Below are 26185 nucleotides of genomic sequence, written 5' to 3' on the forward strand. Positions count from 1 at the left end.
TTAAGGTTACTGACTAAATAAAGGTCATAAAACATCTAATCACAGTAAACATGCACATTGTACTGTATAATATCTTCAAACCTGATTACTGCATTCACTTGCAAAGAATTTAGTTCACGTTCAGCACATTGTTGACCCAGTCTGAATGTCGGCACTAACTTCAGGGCAACTTATGACAGCATCAATGCCCAGGTAGAAATTATACCGATGCTTAAACATGTTCATAAAACCTAATGCCAGTGAAGTCCAGGTATTCATTTAATAATTATGTTTAATAGTGAAGTGATTTTATGGCATAGCATAATCTAAAATAAAATTCTGCCTTATTTATCCAAAGAAAATAGTTCCGCATATTTTTGCCTCTCAGTTTAAAACCTCATATAGATCTTAAAAGCTAGATATGCCAAAGAAATATTCCTGTCTTAATTTTATTCAGTACTAGCTGAAGAGCCCAGCGTTGCCTGGGCATAGTAACCAACTGTGGTTAGTTATAACAAATTATAATGATTATATTGCACATAAAAACCGTGCATCTAATCCTATCCTGTGTGATACTGACTGCTGAGCCATGTATCTAATCCTATTCTGTGTGATACTGTCTGCTGAGCCGTGTATCTAATACTATTCTGTGTGATACTGTGTGCTGAGCTGTGTATCTAATCCTATCCTGTGTGATACTGTCTGCTGAGCCATGTATCTATTCCTATCCTGTGTGATACTGACTGCTGAGCTGTGTATCTAATCCTATCCTGTGTGATACTGTCTGCTGAGCCGTGTATCTAAACCTATCCTGTGTGATACTGGGCTCCCCCTGCAGTCTGTGTCAGAGGGTGGTCTGTGTTGGCAAGGTAATAAATTGTGTTATTTCCAGCTTTACAGAAGGACTATAACACCATAGAAATGATAAGAACAAAAGGCCTCAGTTACCACAACTGTCTACAAAGAAAACTGTTGCTGATAGCAACCAATCACAGCTCATTTTTCAACTTTTAAACAGCTCTGGGACAGCGTGGCGACTTTTGTGTTTCGACTTTTATGTGGCGAGGTTGGTGTATGTGTGGTGAAATGTGTGCTGAGGGTGGTATATGTGTTGAAGCACGTGGTAGTGTGTGGCGCATTTTGAGTGTGTGTTCATATCCCCGTGTGTGGTGAGTATCCCATGTCAGGGCCCCACCTTAGCAACTGTACGGTATATACTCTTTGGCACCATCGCTCTCATTCTTTAAGTCCCGCTTGTTCACATCTGGCAGCTGTCAATTTGCCTCCAACACTTTTCCTTTCACTTTTTCCCCATTATGTAGACAGGGGCAAAATTGTTTGGTGAATTGTAATGCGCGGGGTTAAAATTTCACCTCACAACATAGCCTATGATGCTCTTGGGGTCCAGACGTGTGACTGTGCCAAATTTTGTGGCTGTAGCTGCGACGGTGAGGATGACAATCCCGAACATACATACATACATACATACATACATACACACCCACATTGAGCTTTATATATTAGATAAGTAAGAGAATAAAATGCATGATCTAATTGGTTGCTATGGCCAATTTCATATTTCGCTCCACAATTTTATACATGAAGAGAACAAACTGACTAATAATTCTGCACACCTTCATAAAGGGTGTTGATGTTCTTAGACCACACCATCCTTCATTACACAAAAAGACATCACCTATTCTGCTTCGTCCAATAAGCATTTAAGTTTATACAGCTTGGAGTTGGAAAATCTGTATAAAAATGATTATATGATCAAAATACTCAATTGCCTAATAATTCTATATACAGTGTACATATTGCACATATGTACACAATACACTTAAATGTAAATATGGCATAACTATATTTTTCTATAGGAAAAACATATCTTTGTACTGAATTAGCAAGAAACATTATTCAAAATTGAAAGTCCTCAATGGTTGATACTTTTTAATGGGTGACTGAAAAGATGATAATAAATAGCAAGGTTTTGAAACTACCCAGGTCTCTTCATCAGGCATAAATAATACAAAATCTAAAAAATGATATTTATATACAACAGGAGAAGAGAATAGTGCAGTACTGAGACAAACGATGTGAAGCAGAACTATCATTATAGGAAGGGGAGAAAATAGTTGTGGCAGGAAACAGTGGTGCAGTTCATAGACAAGGAATATGAAAGTATTATTGTCTCCTAATTGATGTATATAGTAAAGAAAAGTCCTGCTCACTCACTACCAGGTGCACACATTGTACAGTCTGTGCGTAAAGAGAGGAAAACAAAGAACCATCCAGCTCTCAAAGAAGGCAATTGAGAAGGATCATAATTGATCTGAAACACATAGTATATCTACACGTTGTATCTTGTTCATACTTTTTGTGGATTATTCAATAAAGTCATCAATTATATTATTTGGATCATTGGAGCTGGATGTTTCTTGATTTTCCTAACTGAGGTCTCGACCATAGTTGTGATGCCTTCATTTGGCACCACAGGAGTCCAGTTACAACAGTGGCAATGCCTTCCTCACAGGGAGTAATGTCATGCCTGGAAGCAAGGAGGGGTCCCCATACCAGGCGTCAGTAGGAGAGAAGTTGAGCAGAACCTGGGGAGTGGAGCTGTGATTAAACTCTCCCCAGAGCTGAGCACTAGAAACCAGATACCAGAGTCCATGATTGTGTGGGTACTGAAGTCCTGGCAGCTAAATCCAGAGGGCAGGGGCCTGATCTAATACCCGGCGGCACAGCTGCATACCAGAGCCTGGAGCCGTCACAAAGGAGCGGCACCTGTGATAGGCTCGAGCTGTCTGCCATGCGGGCAGCGGTTTGTTTTTAAAGCAGAGAGAGACAGCAGCAGAAGGACGAGCTGTCAGGTAGCAAAGAAAAAGGGAGAACAGTGCAGAAGGAAGGCCTCTGTACCTACCTGGTCAAATGTATCCAAAATTGCTTCCAGGCTGCCCGGCTCTCCATTATGATCTGCTACCAGTGCCCTGGTCTGTAAAGGAAAAGAAAACTACAGCCCTTGTGTCCTCCAGTGATCTCTTGCAGTCCGAGTCCTGCACACCAAGGTACACAAAGCCTGACATAAACAGAACCGGTAGCCCTGGGGCCCAGCTTCACCTGTTGGGAGCAGAACCATCCCAGCTGCATCACTATCAGAGCCAGTGGTCTCCTTTAGCAGCGTCGGCCAGCCGTTGCAGAACACCACAGGTGGCATCATGTTAAATCCCATATTCCCCATTTTACGGCACAGCCAGGGCCACGGAGTCGGGTCACGGCCCTTTGACTTCCCCAAAGAACTGTCTGACCCGGTTCCGAGTACCCCACGGCCCTGGTGGGCGTGTCATTCACAGATCTAAGGAGCACATTCTTCAATTGATGTAGTGAGACATGAATCCATGTGACACATTCATTCTTGCTCTTTGCATGTCAAACTTGTGATAGGTTTGTATTTCCAAACTATTCGGCCTCTCTAGGATTTAGTTTCCTTTCAAAACTAGCAATTTCATATTGATGAAGCTGTGATCGTCGCCACAGAATGTTTAGCAACAAGTAGATCTGTCAATTTAAATTTTATTGTAAGTAGGTAAGAATTAATCCTTGTTCTAATATTTTGTGCTGTCTCCCACATATAGATGCCATGTTGGACATTTGGTACATGTAAGTGTACTACATTATGTGTGGCTAAATGTAAATGTGATCTTGTAGTTCTGATGTGAATTGGGAATAATTATCTTGTATGTTGTCATTATACATAAATAGGTTTTACATTTTTTCTGGCTGCATGGAAATATACCTGTTGAGGACAGGTAGTTTCTGAATATGATTGTATAGTATGAGTTATTTTTAATGGTATAGTTTCAATACTCCAATTAATTATTTTACTAAATATTGAAATGTTTTAATATATATATATATATATACAGTGGGGCAAAAAAGTATTTAGTCAGTCAGCAATAGTGCAAGTTCCACCACTTAAAAAGATGAGAGGCGTCTGTAATTTATATCATAGGTAAACCTCCACTATGGGAGACAAACTGAGAAAAAAAAATCCAGAAAATCACATTGTCTGGTTTTTTTTCATGTTATTTGCATACTATGGTGGAAAATAAGTATTTGGTCAGAAACAAGCAATCAAGATTTCTGGCTCTCACAGACCTGTAACTTCTTCTTTAAGAGTCTCCTCTTTCCTCCACTCATTACATGTAGTAATGGCACCTGTTTAAACTTGTTATCAGTATAAAAAGACACCTGTGCACACCCTCAAACAGTCTGACCCCAAATTCCACTATGGTGAAGACCAAAGAGCTGTCAAAGGACACCAGAAACAAAATTGTAGCCCTGCACCAGGCTGGGAAGACTGAATCTGCAATAGCCAACCAGCTTGGAGTGAAGAAATCAACTGTGGGAGCAATAATTAGAAAATGGAAGACATACAAGACCACTGATAATCTCCCTCGATCTGGTGCTCCACGCAAAATCCCACCCCGTGGGGTCAGAATGATCACAAGAACGGTGAGCAAAAATCTCAGAACCACGCGGGGGGACCTAGTGAATGAACTGCAGAGAGCTGGGACCAATGTAACAAGGCCTACCATAAGTAACACACTACGCCACCATGGACTCAGATCCTGCAGTGCCAGACGTGTCCCACTGCTTAAGCCTGTACATGTCCGGGCCCGTCTGAAGTTTGCTAGAGAGCATTTGGATGATCCAGAGGAGTTTTGGGAGAATGTCCTATGGTCTGATGAAACCAAACTGGAACTGTTTGGTAGAAACACAACTTGTCGTGTTTGGAGGAAAAAGAATACTGAGTTGCATCCATCAAACACCATACCTACTGTAAAGCATGGTGGTGGAAACATCATGCTTTGGGGCTGTTTCTCTGCAAAGGGGCCAGGACGACTGATCCGGGTACATGAAAGAATGAATGGGGCCATGTATCGTGAGATTTTGAGTGCAAATCTCCTTCCATCAGCAAGGGCATTGATGATGAAACGTGGCTGGGTCTTTCAACATGACAATGATCCAAAGCACACCGCCAGGGCAACGAAGGAGTGGCTTCGTAAGAAGCATTTCAAGGTCCTGGAGTGGCCTAGCCAGTCTCCAGATCTCAACCCTATAGAAAACCTTTGGAGGGAGTTGAAAGTCCGTGTTGCCAAGCGAAAAGCCAAAAACATCACTGCTCTAGAGGAGATCTGCATGGAGGAATGGGCCAACATACCAACAACAGTGTGTGGCAATCTTGTGAAGACTTACAGAAAACGTTTGACCTCTGTCATTGCCAACAAAGGATATATCACAAAGTATTGAGATGAAATTCTGTTTCTGACCAAATACTTATTTTCCACCATAATATACAAATAAAATGAAAAAAAAACAGACAATGTGATTTTCTGGATTTTTTTTTCTCAGTTTGTCTCCCATAGTTGAGGTCTACCTATGATGTAAATTACAGACGCCTCTCATCTTTTTAAGTGGTGGAACTTGCACTATTGCTGACTGACTAAATACTTTTTTGCCCCACTGTATATATATATATATATATATATATATCCTTCTGCTAACCTTTCCTGAAGGTCAGATCATTGAAACTTGTTCAACCTGTCCAAAAAGGGCAAGCAAACTGGTTTCTATTATCTTAACACTTATCTTCTAAACAAAGGACCTTTGACATTCAAAGACCTTTCCCAGGAGATGTTTATCAGTTTCAGTGTCCAGTACACATACCTTGTTAACATCAAAGAGGTTTATACACATAAAAGAGCACACAGATATATAGGGAGGGGGAACACACACAGAAAGCAGAGGGTAGATGTGACAGAGACAAGACTGAGAGGAGAGATGGACACAGATTGAATAACTTTCTCCTTTAATAATGTAATGTACGTAATCCTTGTTTTATTTATTGCTTATACTGTTTATTATGTAATCTTATCATTTATTAAGTAAATCAATTTAGCAAATTTAAATCTTGTGTGAGCATTTTCTTATTCATTACAATCCATTTGAACCCATTACAATAATGATGCTTCTCAGATTTGGGCTGCCTAAAACAAAGAAGACTAATGACAAAGGAAAAGCTTAAATCAGGATTGCAAGTTTCCAAGTACTTTCAGCTGCATTGCATCTAATGTAGCGCACTTAATTATATGTATCAAATATCCAACTGGGGGTCTGTATGTAGGGGAGACAAGACAAAAAGTTAGAACAAGAATGAATTCTGATTTACATATAGTAAAAGAATAAAGAACAAGTCTACATTCCAGATTTTTGACCAAGGGGCTTTTTTGACTACGGTCCTGGCTATTGATTTAGCCCATGTAATGATGTCCAAGTTCTGACCAGGCTACTAGACTATTCTACTTGCCAGTTCACACCACTGATTAGCAGCTAACTCTGTGACTCCAGCCTAGTGTTCCTTGTAAAGTCCAGATCCCTGTTTAGTGGCTAAAGTGTCTTGAAAATGGAGGAGCTAGTGCCAAGCCTGTTCATGGTAGCTCTCTTTAGAGCTGCCAAGTGACCACATACAGTGCTCCCATTATAGTTTTACTATGCCTGATGAATAAACCTGAGTAGTTTTTAAAGCTTGTTTTTTGTTGCCATCTTTCAGTTAGCCATTAAATGGTATCAACCATCAAGTACTCTCAATTTTGAATATTGTTTCATATTTTCCTGTATTTCCATCAAAGAACACAAAAAACACACTGAATGCAAGCATATCTTAAAAATAACATGTTAGTGATATGCAAATGATAAAAAATAGAAACAGATTTTTTTAAACGAATCAATTTGTGCACAATTGAGTATAAGCTCCACATGCAGAAATGTGCACACTTACTGTACATACCTTGTGTGAGGAATATTCTCCCGCATAAAATGCACTTGGAAACACAAACATCAAGATTCACTGCTGACAGCTCACTTTTCAGTTATTTATCAATGACATTCCAAGGATGCTTGATGGGAGGCAATTCCAGAGACTCTGCAGGTCATTGTAGTACCTGTATGCTATGCAGACTGCTCACAATTAACATGTGACCAGGCATAGTTGCGTTGCAAAATACCTCCAGGGACATTTTGTAGAATTGAACGTAGTATTGATTCCATGACCAAATCAATGTAACACCAAACGTTTAGTAGATAAAAATAAAGATTAGAGGTGTCCGAGTACCATACATTAGGCCCCTTGGGATCAGGATAAGTATGATGTTCCCTTGTGAAGGCCACATCATGGCATTACCCACATGGTCTTGTCAGATTCAAAGAATGGTACATAGTGATGCATACTGTACTGCAAGTACATACCATGCCTAAACCCCCCGTCACACACAGCGATCTCGCTAGCGAGATCGCTGCTGAGTCACAAGTTTTGTGACGCAACAGTGATCTCACCAGTGAGATCGCTGTGTGTGACACCTATCAGCGACCGGCCCCCCTGTCGGGTATCGCTGATCGTTGTGGAAAGCCTTGGACATTTTTTTAATCATTGGTCTCCCTGCGTGTGGCAGGCGGGAGACCAGCGATAAGTCAGCTGGAGCTGGTAACCAAGGTAAACAGCGGGTTTCTAAGCGCCGCATGGCATGGCATGGTTACTAAGCAGAAGGTACCTGTGCTAAAAAGCACTACCAAGGACCAGCTGATGGTGCTGGACTTCGGATACCGAGATGGAGGCACCTAGGCCAAAGGCTCTGGCGAGATCCAGCTGACAGTGCTGGCACCCGGATGGGTAGCAGAAGGAACAAGAGCCAATGGCCCTACCGAGGACCAACTGACGGTGCTGGACCACGGTTACTAAGCAGAAGGTACCTGTGCTAAAAAGCACTACCAAGGACCAGCTGATGGTGCTGGACCTCGGATACCGAGATGGAGGCACCTAGGCCAAAGGCTCTGGCGAGAACCAGCTGACAGTGCTGGAACCCGGGTGGGTAGCAGAAGGTACCCATCCAAAGCAAAGTAGCCAGGCCGCAAGCCGGCCGCAGTTACCGAAACCCACAATCCTACAGGGGGTCCATGTCCCACTGGCACTACGGATCCAGCCTTCAGTGCCAGTTCCCGCAGCCCACATAGGAGTCACCCAGGGACAATCAGGGTGCAGGCCGAGGACTACTTGGTGGCAGTTTTAGATTGTTTGTAGGCTACAACAGACTGTCAACGTGCTCCAATTAGGCATCTGTCTCCACTCTGTTTCCAGGATTTCACGTGACCACCAACACTGCCAGTTTATGTGTACAGTAGCCGTCTGCCCAATCCACACGTGTTCCTGTGTTACTGGTGTTCTGTAATGTCAGCAGATCCCCTGATGTGTGTCTGCCACTGTCTCCTGCTCTGTCCACATTCCCACTGCTTGCAGTGGGAAGGTGAACAGCGCAGGAGACAGTGGCGGACACACATTGGGGGATCTGCTCACGTAACAGAACACCAGGAACACAGGAACAAGTGTGGAATGCGTGGACGGCAACTGTGAGCAGGAACTGGCAGTGTTGGAGGTCAGGGGAAATACTAGAGACAGAGGCCAAATCAGAGAATGTTTAAATCTGAAGTAGTTACAATTTGGAGGCAGCAGCACTTTGCCCTCCACACAGCAGGGGATCAGCTGACGTTACCGACCCCCACTTTCACATGAACGAGTGTTTTTTTCTGTGTGGACAACACTTCTGAGCAACAACTGGCGGTGTCGGAGCCCAGGGAAAATCAGATAGTAGGCCGAGGCCTACTTGGAGCCAGGTGTAAATCTGAGGTTGATTGACTGTGGAGGGAGCAGGACACTTTGCCATACACACAGCAGGGGATCAGCTGACGTTACCGAACCCCACTTACACATGAGCGAGTGTTTTGTCTATGCGAACAGCACTTCTGAGCACCAACTGGCGGTGTCGGAGCCCAGGGAAAATCAGGTAGTAGGCCGAGGCCTACTTGGTGGCAGTTTTCGATTGTTTCTAGACTACTACTAACTGTCAACGTACTCCAATTAGGCCTCTGTCTTCACTCTGTTTCGAGTATTTCCTCTGGCTTCCAACCACGCCAGCTGCTGCTCTGAAATGCCATCTGCACAACCCACACTTGTTCCTGTGTTACTGGGGTTCTGTAACAGCAGCTTCTCCCTAGAGGTGAGTCAGGCAATGTCTCCTGCTCTATCCACTTTTCCACTACAAGTAGTGGGAATGTAGATAAAGCAGGAGACATTGCCGGACTCACCTCTGGAGATGAGCAGATGTTACAGGACCCAGGTAACACAGGAACAAGTGTGGATTGTGCAGACGGCACTTGAGAGCAGAAACAGGTGGTGTTGTAGGCCGGAGGAAATACTCAAAACAGAGTGGAGACAGAGGGCAAATCAGAGAACATATTAAATCAGAGGTAGTCAGAAGTTGTAGGCAGCAGGAGAGTTTGCCATACACACAGCAGGGGATCAGCTGACGCTACCGAACCCCACTTACACATGAGCGAGTGTTTTGTCTGTGTGGACAGCACTTCTGAGCAACAACTGGCGGTGTCGGAGCCCAGGGAAAATCAGGTAGTAGGCCGAGGCCGACTTGGAGCCAGGTGTAAATCTGAGGTTGTTTGACTGTGGAGGGAGCAGGACACTTTGCCATACACACAGCAGGGGATCAGCTGACGTTACCGAACCCCACTTACACATGAGTGAGTGTTTTGTCTGTGCGGACAGCACTTCTGAGCAACAATGGGCGTTGCTGTAGCCCAGGAAATAAAGTTCAGGTCATAGAAACATGAACACAACAGGAGACAAGTATTGGGTCTCTAAAAAAAAAAAAGACCACGCACTGCAAGTCCTGGGAGCGCCTGTTTTCTGTTTTGGAAGAGGATTGCTCCTCACGGGTGCCAAAGTGGAGGCTACAGGCAACCAAGTCTGCCCCCGCCCTCTCCCTCCTCTTTTGGCCGTTCGGGGAATCTCTTGCTCAGAGCTGCTCCCACCACCTTCCTGTAGCTGACGCCATGATGGGTCAAGGACCTCAACATCTCCACTCCGCTCTTCAAGCACCGGCTGGTCCTGGGTTGTCTCACCAGCACCGTATGCACCAGAAATTGGCAACTGAGTCTCATCATCATCAGATGAGCACTGAGGTGTGCTGACAATAGGCACTGGCCCACCCGCCTCTTCAGATTCAGAGGGACAAAGCAGTTGCCCATCACTGCATACTCCCTCTTCTTCACGCTCTAGAATGCTGCTTGGCTGGCCACCTCTTTCCAAGCCAACAGATTCTGAGAACAGAAGTAAAGATTGAGATGGCTCCTGTCCAGGGCTCTCAGACTGCCTGGACAATTTGGCAGGTGGTGAAGAGACAGATGGTTGCTCTTCAGTGCTCTGGCCCTGAGAGGATGCGGAAGTCATTGAAGTGGATGCGTTAGCTGCCATCCATCCGACAACGGCTTCAATTTGTTCGTCACGCAGCAGTGGGGTACGGCGAGGTCCTACAAAGCTGCGCACGAAGGACTGTTGCCTGGTAAAAGTGGGGGATGCCAGGTCACTGGTGGCCGCAGCAGACATCGAATCCCCACATCCTCTCCCTGCTGAATCCCCCCGTCCTCTCCCTGCTGAAACTCCACGGCCACGACCACGTGCCTTACTCCCTGCCTTCTTCATCTTGGTAGACTGATAAAGATAGGCAGAGAAGTAAAAAAGGGTTGGCTTAGTGTTCTTATTCCTGAACACCTGCTAACCAGTATAAGAAACACTAGTTTAGCTAAGAGTGTGTGTACTACACTTTAATATGATCTAATGTGGCCTACAGAACTGTAAAGTGGAGTGTTTGGTGAACTTTATTTCCTTTTTTTGGGGGGAAAAAGAAAAGGATGTGACCAAAGTTTGAAAGCTATAGTATCACAAACTTTTTGGAGCGATTACAATGCAGGAAGCTAACCTACAATGCAATTGATGAGGCTCCAAAAAATAGGGTGATACTAGTCTGGCTGGCCCTGAAGGGCACAAGCCAGCAAAAAGGCTCCTCTATCTAATCCTATATAGTGTTTGCAACCAACCAATGACAATGGATGCGAATGGAAGCACACTGATATAGGAGCAAAAATCTGGCTAAATTTGCTGCAAAAAAAGGACTATATATGAGGCAGTGATGCACGCTGAGCGGACTACAACGAGCGGTGGCTGTAGAACACACTGCAATGTGAGCTGCACTCACACACAGAGAGACCTATCAGACAGCCAAAAACAGTGCAGAGAAATGGGCTATAGCACTGAAAGGCTGCTGAAAGGCTCCGCTGTCCACTCCTTTAGTGTTTGCAACCAACGTATATGGATACGTATGGAAGCACACTATACAGGAGAAAAAAAAAGCAGCAATAAAAGAAAAATGTGTATGAGGCAGAGACACACGCTGGGCGTCCTACAAGCAGACGTGCCTGCAGGACACACTACACAGCGTGGGTCGGCACTCACACAGCCCTTGCAGACAGCTATTAAAACAGTGCTGCTGGGCTACAAAAATGCTACAGTGGTGGATTATGTAGCCTGGGTAGAGCAATAGATATGTTTGATGATTGCTATTTCTAACTGTCCCTCACAGTCTTCAACAGCAGCCTGTCCCTAAATGAATTCACAGCAGAGTGAACCCGAAATGGCGGCTGCTGCGGTTTTTATAGTGCATCATGACATCATTTCAGCAGCCAATCACAGCCATGCCAGTAGTTAACATGCCTACATGCCTAACAGGATGTGCCCACACTTCTGAGGATCCCCATTGGCTGAATCAAATCGAGCGGTCTCCTAGCATTATGGGAACTTCCTATTCCGGTATTCGATATGAAAAAAGTATCGGAACTAAGTATCAGAATTCCGATACAGCTAATATCAGCCGATACCCGATACTTGCGGTATCGGAATGCTCAACACTAGTTCCATGATTTAGGAAAAAAACCCACAAGTTGATTGCATAGTTTGAATGCAGCATTATTTCTCATGTACATGGCAAAGCTTCACATTGTGTTGTAAGTTTTGTTTTACCGAGCCATAGGCAGAGTACTAACTATACATATCAAGGCAACCATTCTGGAAGCTGTTCTGGCGTCCGTAAATTGTCATTCCTTACTAAAAACAGATGCAACTAAGAAAAAATGAGTTATTGCTTTAACAATTTGCAACAGCAGATAACTCCGGGACTAAGAAGCTAAATGATTTATTTTAGAGTCCAATGTATTGTCATTTATTTTGACCCATTTGGGTTTAACCCCTTCACCCCCAAGGGTGGTTTGCACGTTCATGACCGGGCCAATTTTTACAATTCTGACCACTGTACCTTTATGAGGTCATAACTCTGGAACGCTTCCATTGATCCCGGTGATTCTGACATTGTTTTCTCGTGACATATTGTACTTCATGTTAGTGGTAAAATTTCATTCAAATAACTTGTGTTTATTTGTGAAAAAAATGGAAATTTGGCAAAAATTTTGAAAATTTCGCAATTTTCCAACTTTGAATTTTTATGCCCTTAAATCACAGAGATACGGCACACAAAAAACTTGATAAGTAACATTTCCCACATGTTTACTTTACATCAGCACAATTTTGGAACCAAAATTTTTTTTTGTTAGGAAGTTATAAGGGTTAAAAGTTGACCAGCGATTTCTCATTTTTACAACACCATTTTATTTTTAGGACCACATCACATTTGAAGCCACTTTGAGGGGTCTATATGATAGAAAATACCCAAAAGTGACACCATTCTAAAAACTGCACCCCTTAAGGTACTCAAAACCACATTCAAGAAGTTTATTAACCCATTAGGTGCGTCACAGGAATTTTTTTGAATATTTAAAAAGAAATGAACATCTAACTTTTTTTCACAAAAAAAATACTTCAGGTTCAATTTTTTTTATTTTTCCAAGGGTAACAGGAGAAATTGGACTGCAAAAGTTATTGTGCAATTTGTCCTGAGTACGCTGATACCTGATTTGTGGGGGGGAACGACTGTTTCGGCGCATGGCAGAGCTCAGAATGGAAGGAGCGCCGTTTGACTTTTTCAATGCAAAATTGGCTGGAATTCAGATCGGACGCCATGTCACGTTTGGAGAGTCCCTGATGTACCTAAACAGTGGAAACCCCCTACAAGTGACCCCATTTTGGAAACTAGACCCCCCAAGGAACTTATCTAGATATGTGGTGAGAACTTTGAACCCACAAGGGCTTTACAGAAGTTTATAACGTACAGCGGTACAATTAAAAAATCATATTTTTGCCACAAAAATGATCTTTTCACCCCAATTTTTATTTTCCCAAGGGTAACAGGACCCTAGAAGTTATTGTGCAATTTGTCCTGAGTACGCTGATACCCCACATGTGGGGGTAAACCACTATTTGGGCGCATGGCAGAGCTCGGAAGGGAAGCAATGCCATTTGACGTTTTTGGCTGGAATTGAGATCGGACACCATGTCGCGTTTGGAAAACCCATGATGTACCAAAACAGTGGAAACCCCCCACAAATGACACCATTTTGGAAACTAGACCCCCTAAGGAACTTATCTAGATGTGTGGTGAGAACTTTGAACCCCCATGGGCTTCACAGAAGTTTATAACATACAGCCATACAATTAAAAAATCATATTTTTTCCACAAAAATGATCTTTTCACCCTCAATTCTTATTTTTCAAAGGGTAACAGGACCCTAAAAGTTATTGTGCAATTTGTCCTGAGTACGCTGATACCCCACATGTGGGGGTAAACCACTATTTGGGCGCATGGCAGAGCTCGGAGGGGAAGCAGCGCCATTTGACGTTTTTGGCTGGAATTGAGATCGGACACCATGTCGCGTTTGGAAACCCCCTGATGTACCAAAACAGTGGAAATCCCCCACAAATGACACCATTTTGGAAACTAGACCCCCTAAGGAACTTATCTAGATGTGTGGTGAGAACTTTGAACCCCCATGGGCTTCACAGAAGTTTATAACATAAAGCCATACAATTAAAAAATCATATTTTTTCCACAAAAATGATCTTTTCACCCTCAATTCTTATTTTTCCAAGGGTAACAGGACCATAAAAGTTATTGTGCAATTTGTTCTGAGTACGCTGATACCCCACATGTGGGGGTAAACCACTATTTGGGCGCATGGCAGAGCTCGGAAGGCAAGCAGCGCCATTTGACGTTTTTGGCTGGAATTGAGATCGGACACCATGTCGCGTTTGGAAAACTCCTGATGTACCAAAACAGTGGAAACCCCCCACAAATGACACCATTTTGGAAACTAGACCCCCTAAGGAAATTATCTAGATGTGTGGTGAGCACTTTGACCCCCCCAGTGCTTCACAGAAGTTTATAATGCCCGGGCGTGAAAATAAATAATTCGTATTTTTTCCACAAACATGATCTTTTAGTCACCATTTTTTTATTTTCCCAAGGGTACCAGGAGAAATTGGACCCCAAAAGTTGTTGTCCAATTTGTCCTGAGTATGCTGATACCCCATATGTGGGAGAAAACTACTGTATGGGCACACGTCGGGGCTCGGAAGGGAAGTAGTGACGTTTTGGAATGCAGACTTTGATGGAATGGTCTGCGGGTGTCATGTTGCCTTTGGAGAGCCCCTAATGTACCTAAACAGTGGAAACCCCCCACAAATGACATCATTTTGTAAACTAGACCCCCCAAGGAACTTATCTAGATGTGTGGTGAGCACTTTGAACCCCCCAGTGCTTCACAGAAGTTTATAATGCCAGGGCATGAAAATAAAAAAATCGTATTTTTTCCAGAAACATGATCAATTAGTCCCCAATTTTTTCATTTTCCCAAGGGTACCAGGAGAAATTGGACCCCAAAAGTTGTTGTCCAATTTGGCCTGAGTACGCTGACACCCCATATGTGGGAGAAAACTACTGTATGGACACACGTCGGGGCTCGGAAGGGAAGCAGTGAAGTTTTGGAATGCAGACTTTGATGGAATGGTCTGCGGGTGTCATGTGCGTTTGGAGAGCCCCTGATGTACCTAAACTATTGAAACTCCCCACAAGTGACCCCATTTTGGACACTAGACCCCCCACGGAACTTATCTAGATGTGTGGTGAGCACTTTGAACCCCCAAGAGCTTCACAGAAGTTTATAACACTCGGACGTGAAAATAAAAAAATCATTTTTTTCCACAAAAATGATATTTTTGCCCCCAATTCTTTATTTTCCTAAGGGTAACAGGAGAAATTGGACCCCAAAAATTGTTTTGCAATTTGTCCTGAGTAGGCTGATACCCTACATGTGGGGGTAAAACACTGTTTGGGCGCATGGCAGAGCTTGGAAGGGAAGGAGCACCATTTGACTTTTTCAACTCAGAATTGGCTGGAATTGAGATCAGACGCCATGTTGCATTTGGAGAGCCCCTGATGTGCCCAAACAGTGGAAACCCCCAATTATAACTCCAACCCTAACCCCAACTCACCCCTAACCCTAATCTGAGCCCTAACCCTAGCCCTAGCCCTAGCCCTAGCCCTAACCCTAGCCCTAACCCTAACCCTAACCCTAACCCTAGCCCTAGCCGTAACCCTAAGGCTGTGTGCACATGCTGCGGATTTTGCTGCGGTTCCACAGCGGTTTTGGCTGCTGCGGGCCCCAGTACCATGATTCCCTATGGGAATCAAAAACCGCAGTGCAGACGGTGCGGAATTTTCTGCGCGGATTATCTGCGGTTTTCAATCCGCAGAAAGAATTGACATGTCAATTCTTTCTGCGGATTCTCCTGCGGTTTGCCATCTCCTCTATTGAGGAGATGAAAAACCGCAGGACAAAAACGCAGAGCAATCTGCAGGTAAAACCGCAGGTCTTTTGACCTGCGGTTTCACCTGCGGATTTTACAAAATCCGCGCGGATGAATCCGCACCTAATCCGCAGCGTGTGCACACAGCCTTACCCTAACGGGAAAATGGAGATAAATACTTTTTTTTTAGTTTTATTATTTTTCCCTAACTAAGGGGGTGATAACGGGGGGTTTGACTTACTATTTATGGCGGTTTTTATGTTTGGCGGCTGTCACACGCTAAAAGACGCTTTTTATTGTAAAATAGTTTTTGCATCACCACATTTTGAGAGCTATAATTTTTCCGCATTTTGACCCACTGAGTCATGTGAGGTCTTATTTTTTGCGGGACAAGTTGACGTTTTTATTGGTACCATTTTCGGGCACGTGACATTTTTTGATCGCTTTTTATTCCTATTTTTGGGACGCAGAATGAACAAAAACCAGCGTTTCATGAATTTCTTTTGGGGGGGTGCGTTTACACCGTTCCGAGTGCGGTAAAATTGATAAAGCGGTTTTATTCTTCGGGTCAGTACGGTTACAGCGATACCTCATTTAGGTCGTTTTTTTATGTTTTTGTCAGTTTTATGCAATGAAAACTATTTTATATAAAAAATAATTATTTTTGCATCGCTTTATTCTGTGAGCTATAACATTTTTATTTTTTCGCTGATGATGCTGTGTGGTGGCTCGTTTTTTGCGGGACAAGATGACGTTTTCAGCGGTACCATGGATATTTATATGCGTCTTTTTAATCGCGCGTTATTACACTTTTTGTTTGGCGGTATGATAATAAATCATTATTTTTTGCTTCGTTTTTTATTTTTATTTTTTAAGGGGTTCGCTAAAGGGGTTAACTAATGGGACAGTTTTATAGGGCGGGTCATTACGGACGCGGCAATACCTAATATGTGTACTTTTATTGTTTGTTTTTTTTATTATTTCCAAAAAATGGATTTATTGGGGGAATATTTTTTTTTTTTTCTAATATATTTGGCGATTTTTTTAAATTTATTTTTACATTTTTTTTTACTTTATTACATAGTCCCAGGTGGGACATCACTGTCCTGTGACAGATCGCTGATCTGTCACATCACAGATCACTGTGACAGATCAGCAATCTGTCACAGGCATTGAAGCAGACTTCCTCATGCCTGCGCTTTGCAGGCACTGAGGAAGCCAGCTTCCTCAGGTCCCCGAAGGCCCCCGTCGCCATCTTGGATACGGGGGCCTGGAGGATAGGAGCCCCCCGCAGCAGCGCTGCACATTGCGCTGCCGTGGGGGGCTCAGGGAAGCACGGAGGGAGCCCCCTCCCTGCCGATGCTTCCCTTTAACTCCCGGTACACCGCGATCATGTTTGATCGCGGTGTGCAAGGGGTTAACGTGTCGGGGGCGGTCCGTGACCGCCCCTGACACATAGTGCCGGGTGTCAGCTGTGATAATCAGCTGACACCCGGCCGCGATCAGCGGCGCTCACCACGTGGGCGCCGCTGATCGCGGTAGACGTACTATCCCGTCCACGGTCATACGGGCCCGGGTACCGTGGACGGGATAGTACGTCGGATGTCAGGAAGGGGTTAAGCATGGCAGACAGTTAGGGATGAACGAGTAGTGAAATACTCGGACTCGCTGTACTCATTATGAGTACCTCCTAATACTCGGCTAATACTCGGGTACTCGTAATGAGTAGCGAGTCCAATGTAAGTCAATGGGAAATGCGAGTAATGGGCTGTGTGTGTGCTGGGCTGGGCGGGGACTGTGCGAAGACTGTGCCGGGCTGTGTGGGACTGTGCTGGCCTGTGCGGGACTGTGCTGGGCTGTGCAGGTACTGTGCGGGACTGTGCTGGGCTGTGCGGGATGGTGCTGGGCTGTGCAGGTACTGTGCGGGACTGTGCTGGGCTGTGCGGGACTGTGCTGGGCTGTGCGGGGACTGTGCTGGTCTGTGCGGGGACTGTGCTGTGCAGGTACTGTGTGGGGACTTTGCCGGGCTGTGCGGAACTGTGCTGGCCTGTCCAGGACGGTGCTGGCCTGTGCGGGACTGTGCAGGGACTGTGCTGGACTGTGCAGGTACTGTGCAGGGATTGTGCTGGGCTGTGCGGGGACTGTGCAGGGCTGTGCGGGGACTGTGTGGGTCTATGCGGGGACTGTGCTGGGCTGTGCGGGGACTGTGCTGTGCAGGTACTGTGTGGGGACTTTACCGGGCTGTGCGGGACTGTGCTGGGCTGTGCAGGGACTGTGCTGGCCTGTGCGGGGACTGTGCTGGCCTGTGCTGGACTGTTCTGGCCTGTGCAGGTACTGTGCGGGGATTGATCTGGGCTGTGCGGGGACTGTGCAGGGCTGTGCAGGACTGTGCTGGGCTATGCGGGGACTGTGCAGACTGTGCCGAATATTGCGAGGTGAGTAATGAAATACTCACCAGGATTCAAGCATCGCGAGTACCACATTACTCGCCGAGTACCGAATCCTAACAAGTATACACACTTATCCCTACAGACAGTCTATTAAATGACAAAAATAAAACAAATAGAAAGGTAATTTGGGGGAATTCTGAAAAGAGATAATATAAATTACAATGCAGTTACTTACTGATTTTTAGAATGAAAGAAACAGCACATAAATATGCTTTAGGTAGTGCAATGCATTATTACCATTGTTAGGCTAGTTTCACACTTGCTTTTTTTTGCAGCGCGTTTTTCCCGCAAAAAATGCATTGAAAAAACGCATACATAAGCATACAACTGCTGCGTTTTTTTCAAGCATTTTTATGAGCATGCATGAAAAAAACGCAGCGTTTTTATGCGTTTGTATGCGTTTTTAGTGCGTTTTTACCGCGTTTGCGTTTTTTTCCAACATTTTTAGGTGGCCCCTCACACTACCCAAACCATGACTTTACTAACCCTAACCCTGACCCTAACCCTAACCCTGACCCTAACCCTAACCCTAACCCTGACCCTAACCCTTAACCAAATCATACTTAACCCTAACCCAAACCCTAAACCCTAACTAACCCTAACCCTAACCCTGACCCTAACCCTAACCCTAACCCTGACCCTAACCCTAACCCTAACCCTAACGCTGACCCTAACCCTAACCCTAACCCTGACCCTAACCCTTAACAAAACCATACTTAACCCTAACCCTGACCCTAACCCTTAACAAAACCATACTTAACCCTAACCCTGACCCTAACCCTAACCCTGACCCTAACCCTAACCCTAACCCTGACCCTAACCCTAACCCTAACCCTAACCCTGACCCTAACCCTTAACAAAACCATACTTAACCCTAATCCTGACCCTAACCCTGACCCTAATCCTTAACAAAACCATACTTAACCCTAACCCTGACCCTAACCCTAACCCTGACCCTAACCCTAACCCTAACCCTGACCCTAAACCTAACCCTAACCCTAACCCTGACCCTAACCCTTAACAAAACCATACTTAACCCTAATCCTGACCCTAACCCTGACCCTAACCCTTAACAAAACCATACTTAACCCTAATCCTGACCCTAACCCTAACCTTGACCCCAACCCTAACCCTAACCCTGACCCTAACCCTAACCCTAACCCTTAACAAAACCATACTTAACCCTAATCCTGACCCTAACCCTGACCCTAATCCTTAACAAAACCATACTTAACCCTAACCCTGACCCTAACCCTAACCCTGACCCTAACCCTAACCCTAACCCTGACCCTAAACCTAACCCTAACCCTAACCCTGACCCTAACCCTTAACAAAACCATACTTAACCCTAATCCTGACCCTAACCCTGACCCTAACCCTTAACAAAACCATACTTAACCCTAACCCTGACCCTAACCCTAACCTTGACCCCAACCCTAACCCTAACCCTGACCCTAACCCTAACCCTAACCCTGACCCTAACCCTTAACAAAACCATACTTAACCCTAATCCTGACCCTAACCCTGACCCTAACCCTTAACCAAACCATACTTAACCCTAACCCTGACCCAAACCCCAACCCTAACCCTGACCCTGACCCTAACCCTAACCCTAAACCCCTTAACTAACCCTAACTCTAACCCAAACCCCTAAATTCCATGGTTAAAAAAAAAAACGCATGTGCAAAAAAACGCATAAATGAGCATGCCAGTGCGCACATATGCGCATCCATAGGCTATAATGGCCATTTTTAGCGCAAAACGTGCGCATATGTGCGCATGCGCTTTTTTGCAGGGCCAAAAAATGCAACATGCTGCGTCTGAAAAATACCAACGCACACCCCAAAAAAACGCAGCGCATGAAAATCGCATACATGCGCTTACCAGCGCGCAGGTATGCGCACCCATGTTAAATATAGGGGAAAAAACGCATGCGCAGGTATGCGTTTTTTTCCAGCGCTAAAAAACGCAAATGTGAAACCAGCCTTAGCACCCTCTAATTAGTGTTATTCAATTAGGTATTCATGTTTAGCACCATAAAATGCATTTTTAGGACTCAGAAAATTTGGTTCATGTGTTCAGGAAATTGTATAATTCCTAAGTCAAACTGCAAACGATAATGATATTACAATATATCCTACAGTTAAAATGTTAACAAAACAAGGGGCAAAACCTCCAGCTCTTATTATTTTCAGGCAGTTCTTCATGAATCATGGTTTGAAAGGAAGTATTAAAAAGAGGATTGTTTTTCATGTGATGTCAACATGAAAGAACAACATTTTTAGAGCTTTAGATTTCAGATTTAAGTGTTACTTTGATGTTCTGGTTTGCATACTATCTACAAAGTAACAGGCTAGCGAATAACACAATTTTGTTATAGTATTCTTTTGGATTACATGGTAAAATGCTCTTTATGTGAATTGTTCTAGTAATAAGAATGTAAGATGCTACATACATTTGTGAACTACTTTGTTGTTCTTAAGACGTGGCGTATTCTAAGAGCGCCATCTGGGGTATGTTACTGACATTGCAAGCCCTGTAAAACTACTGCATCTGGAAAAGGAATAATATATCATTGCTTCATTTTACTTTATATTTTTATATCTGCAAATATGGAACCTTTTTGTCAATTTCTGTATTTTAGAAAATGTTTAAACTATTGTTGGCAGGGAAAACATTTTTGTGGCTGAATCAAATTTAATTAAAAAAAAGTCTATCTAAATCCAATGTATTTTATTCCGCCAGTATTGGGTCTAATGAGTGGCTTTTCTCATATGTCAAAAAAGTCCAAATTTTTATAATTGTATTGGATCCAATTTTCTTAAGTTTTTGGTGCATATATCTGTTTTTACCATCAGTGTATCATTCATTTCTCTCTCAGCTATCATAATAGCTGAATGAGGTTTCTTAAGAAAACCCTAACATAGCCAGTGAAGAATACAAAGCACTTGGATAAAACATGGTGGCATCTGTGTGCCTCCTTTTTTCTTCTGGGCCCGTTTACAGAAATTGGAGAGTTGGGTATGCAAATTAGACTAGCAATGCATATGTTTCAGTTTCTTTTTATATGAACCAAAAGTCAGTAAAAAAAATTTGACTTTAGTGTGCAGTCTTTAAAGAATCACTCCCATAAATACTTTTTGTCCTTAAATGTGAATATATGTGTATGTAATGTAGTGTGAGTGTATCTACATACTCATCTATCGCCACCTTCTCCAGGATCCGGCATCGCTATCGTATAGATTTTTTTTTAAAATTTAAGTGATGAAAAAAAGTGAGAATGTGTTTATGTCACTATTTTATCTTTAATATTTTTATTTTTCCATTGATTGAGCTGCTGAAGGGATTTTTTTTATAGCTTTAGGATAGGGTCACAAGACTGTTTTTTTCTCTGAGAAAATCGGTCCTATTTTGCTAATCACACTGATCAGACTGATCAGAGTGTGATCCAATTTTCTCGCATGTGAATAATAAAAATCAATTAGTTTCTCCCTCTGCTCCATTCAGTCTGTGAAAATCAGACTGCCCATGGATGTTATCCGAATTTCGTCCAATTCTTTTCAAGGAACCATAGACTTGAATGGCTCAGTGCGTTCCGATTATAATTGGAGGGAAATTATGCATGCTACGATTTATTTCTTTGAACAACTCAGCCCAAGGAAAAAATCTGACATGTGCCTTGACTTGAAACATTAAATAACATGGGGACAAGTGTTATCCGTCATAGCAGTGGAGAGCAATTGTTCCATTGTTACAGTCATGTGCACCAGTTATTGCCACCAATTTTGATGCAGTTAGATGTCTTTTACTCTCTTTTGATCATATTAGTGTCATCTAAGTACCTTTTGTTATTTACATGTGCTCTTACTATTTATTTATTCATTTACTGCAAGGTACTTTCTCCATTGTAATTATCCTGGGCTCTGTCTGTTAAGTGGTCACTGTGTGAATGTGCACCTATACATTGCATGTATAACAGCATGTGTGCTGGCCCAATTATTTGGTTTTACATTAGGTATGCTCAAGCAAACATTCACATTGAACTGCCCATAGAAAGTTTTTGCTAGGCAGCCAAAGTATAATAGTCAGCCACAGTGATTATGATACTGGTTTGGCATTCAAGATACCTTCCTATTAATCACAACTGAGATGAGAGATTTCTCCAATCTCTGATGCTAAATATATTTGTGCAAAAAAGCTGCCAATACACAATGGTAAAAGAAAAAAGGAAGCACACTGTAGCGCCATAGCATGCAAACATGAAATATGAAAAAAGAATTGCATTACTGCATTAGAAGTATGAAAATTTGAGTAAGTTTAGCGCATAAAATGACCAGTTTATGTTTATCTGGAAGCCACGGTAAGGCATTTCTCGTTTTCCGTGACCCTAATCTAATGCCAATCCTCACTTAGACTAAAGTCTTCATCTGAATGGGAAGCTATGTAAATCCTCTCCTTAGACTGAAATCTATAGCTCTCAATTTCATAGGTTCATAGTTTTAAGGTTGAAAGAAGACAAATGTTCATGAAATTCAGTCTATAACCTAACTTGCGGATCCAAAAGGAGTCAAAACCCCATGAATCAGATTCCAATAGTTCCATATTTCAGGAAATATTCTTTCCTAGCTTAAACTGGTTCCCTTGATCAATGTCCCATCTACAAAACCTAATATTTATAACTGGTTCTATTGTATCTTTCAAGAAAAGCATGCAGACACTCTGTGAACTTGTTTAATCAACCATTACAACACTATGTGGCAGAGAGTTCCATAATCTCACTGCTCTTAAGGGCCTGTCACACTAAGCGATATCGCTAGCAATATCGCTATAACGTCACTGGTTTTGTGACGTTATAGCGATATTGCTAGCGATATCGCTATGTCTGATAGTTACCTCCGACCGGCTCCCCCGCTGGCTATCGCTGATCGCGCGAGAACGTCCTGGGCCGTTTCTCGTTGGCAGCTTTCTGCTGGGCTTCCTGTGGCGCCGACGAGCGACGCGTGTACTCAGGCGGGAGGACGTCAGGATCGCCTCATCTGACAGGTAAGTATCGATCCCCGACCCCTGGTATGTTGCTAGTGAGATCTGCCTGTGTGGCAGCTCACTAGCGACCACTTAGCGATGCACCAGCAATCCTGACCGCGTCATATCGCTGATCGGGATCGCTGGTGCATCGCTAAGTGTGACAGTACCTTTACAGTAAAGAATCAGTATCTGTAATGGTGACTAAACCTTCTGTCTTGTAGATGTAAAGGGTGTCTCCTAGTTATTGTTGCATGCCTATTTGTAAAAAGATCATTAGACAAATCATTCTACTGTGTTTTGTTATATTTATACATTGTAATAATATCACCCCTTATCATTAGTTTTTCCAAACTGAATAAGTTTCATAGCATGTTATGTTGATACAATCTATGCATTCCCCTAAAGCTGGAGTCACACATAGCAATCTTGCTAGCGAGATCGCTGCTGAGTCACAACTTTTGTGACGTAACAGCGATCTCACCAGCGAGATCGCTGTGTGTGACAGCGATCAGTGACCGGCCCCCTGCTGGTATCGCTGATCGCTGTAAGAAACCTCTGGACATTTTTTTGGTCGCTGGTCTCCCGCTGGCCAGCACGCATCGCACGCGTGTGACAGGCGAGAAACCAGTGATCAGCTGTAAAAAATAGAATTAAAATAAAAAATATTGTTATTCTCACCTTCCGACGTCCCGGGCAGCCTTCCTCTCTCCACACTCTGGTCCCAGTGATCCTTTGCACGAATGACCGCGAGACTTCGTGCTCCCGCGAGACTGTGATGTCTCGTGGTCATTCTCGCAAAGGATTGCTGGGACCGGAGCATGGAGAGAGGTGGGATGGCTGCGCGGGTCGTCGGAAGGTGAGAATAACAATATTTTTTATTTTAATTCTATTTTTTACAGGGATGGCAAGCGATGCCGGGTGCTCGGCATCGCTGTACTGATCGCTGGTGAAGCTGTCTGTGTGACAGCTCACCAGCGATCACATGGCGACTTACCAGCGATCCTGACACCTTGATATCGGTGTCGGTATCGCTGGTAAGTCGCTATGTGTGACTCCAGCTTTAGTTTCAGTGTGTTGAAATGACCACATCATAAATTAGTGGCTGCAGAGCTGAATAAAACAGCTTTGTTTTTGTTTTTAATTTTTCATCTCAGTTACGGAGAAATTAGCTTGTAAAGTTTAGGCTATAATTTCTAAATGAAAAAAACAAAAACATTACCACTTTTTCCAGTGTGGTTTACTTTCTCTTGACATTAGCTGTCAAATAATGATGCAAAATACCAATTGAAGTGCTGTCATATCAAAATGGAGTCTAATATCCATATCCGTATTACAGGCCTCATGTTAATCTACCGCTCTATTCAAATATCTTTATATATAAAATAATCAGTTAATCTACAAAGAAATATGCAGGTTCTTAAAAAATGTCATGCATTTTCTTCAACTTTGTGGATAAAAGATGCCCAAAGTCCATTGAAAATGTTTAACCCCTTCCTGAAGGGGTCAATTTTCATTCTTTTGTTTTCACATTTTTCACCCTCTTCCAAGAGCCATAACTTTTATCCATTGACATGTGAAGGTTTTTCTTTTTTCTGAATGAGTTGTAGTTTAATCCCTTAGCGACAGAGCCAGTTTGCAGCTGAATAGCCAGGCCAATTTTTACAATTCTGACCACTGTCCCTTTATGAGGTTATAACTCTGGAACGCTTTAATGGATCCCACTGATTCTAAGAATGTTTTTTCGTGACATATTGTACTTCATGTTAGTTGTAAAATTTCTTCGATAAGTCTTGTGCTTATTTATGAAAAAAACGGAAATATGGCGAAAATTTAGAAAATTTTGCAATTTTAAAACTTTAAATTTTTATGCCCTTAAATCAGAGAGATGTGTCAAACAAATTTCTTAATAAATAACATTTCCCACATGTCTACTTTACATCAGCACAATTTTGGAAGCAATTTTTTTTTTGTTAGGAAGTTATAAGGGTTAAAAGTTGACCAGCGATTTCTCATTTTGACAGCAAAATTTACAAAACCATTTTTTTTAGGGACCACATCATATTTAAAGTCATTTTGAGGGGTGTACATGACAGAAAATACCCAAAAGTGGCACCATTCTAAACACTAGACCCCTCAAGGTGCTCAAAACCACATTCAATAAGTTTATTAACCCTTTAAGTGCTTCACAGGAACTAAAGCAATGTGGAAGGAAAAAATTAACTTTTTAACTTATTTTTGCAAAAAATTTAATTCAGAACCAATTTTTTTTATTTTCACAAGTGTTAAAAGAGAAAATCAACCACAAAATTTGTTGTACAATTTCTCCTGAATACGCTGATACCCATATGTGGGGGTAAACCACTTTTTCTGCACACGGCAGAGCTCGCAAGGGATGGAGCGCCGTTTGACTTTTTCAACGCAGAATTGGCTGGAATTGAGATCGGATGCCATGTTGCATTCGGAGAGCCCCTGATGTGCCTAAACAGTGGAAAACTCCAACAAGTGACCCCATTTTGGCATTTTGGAAACTAGACCCATTAAGGAACTTATCTAGATGTGTGGTGAGCACTTTGAACCTTCAAGTGCTTCACAGTAGTTTATAACGTAGAGCCGTGAAAATAAGAAATCTATTTTTTTCCACAAAAATGATCTTTTCGTCGCCAAATTTTTATTTTTACAAGGGTAACAGGAGAAATCATACCCGCACAGTTGTTGTGCGATTTGTCCTGAGTATGCCGATACCCCATAGGTGGGAGGGAACCACTGTTTGGGCGCATGGGAGAGCTCGGAAGGGAAGGAGTGCCATTTTGAAATGCAGACTTTGATGGAATGGTCTGCGGGCATCATGTTGCATTTGCAGAGCCCCTGATGTGCCTGAACAGTGGAAACCTCCAACAAGTGACCCCATTTTGGAAACTAGACCCCCTAAGGAACTTATCTAGATGTGTAGTGAGCACTTTGAACCTTCAAGTGCTTCACAGAAGTTTATAACGTAGAGCCGTGAAAATAAAAAATC

Source organism: Dendrobates tinctorius, unplaced genomic scaffold (genome assembly GCF_039654945.1).
Source record: "Dendrobates tinctorius isolate UK_male_01 unplaced genomic scaffold, ASM3965494v1 ptg000064l, whole genome shotgun sequence".
NCBI classification, from domain to species: domain Eukaryota; kingdom Metazoa; phylum Chordata; class Amphibia; order Anura; family Dendrobatidae; genus Dendrobates; species Dendrobates tinctorius.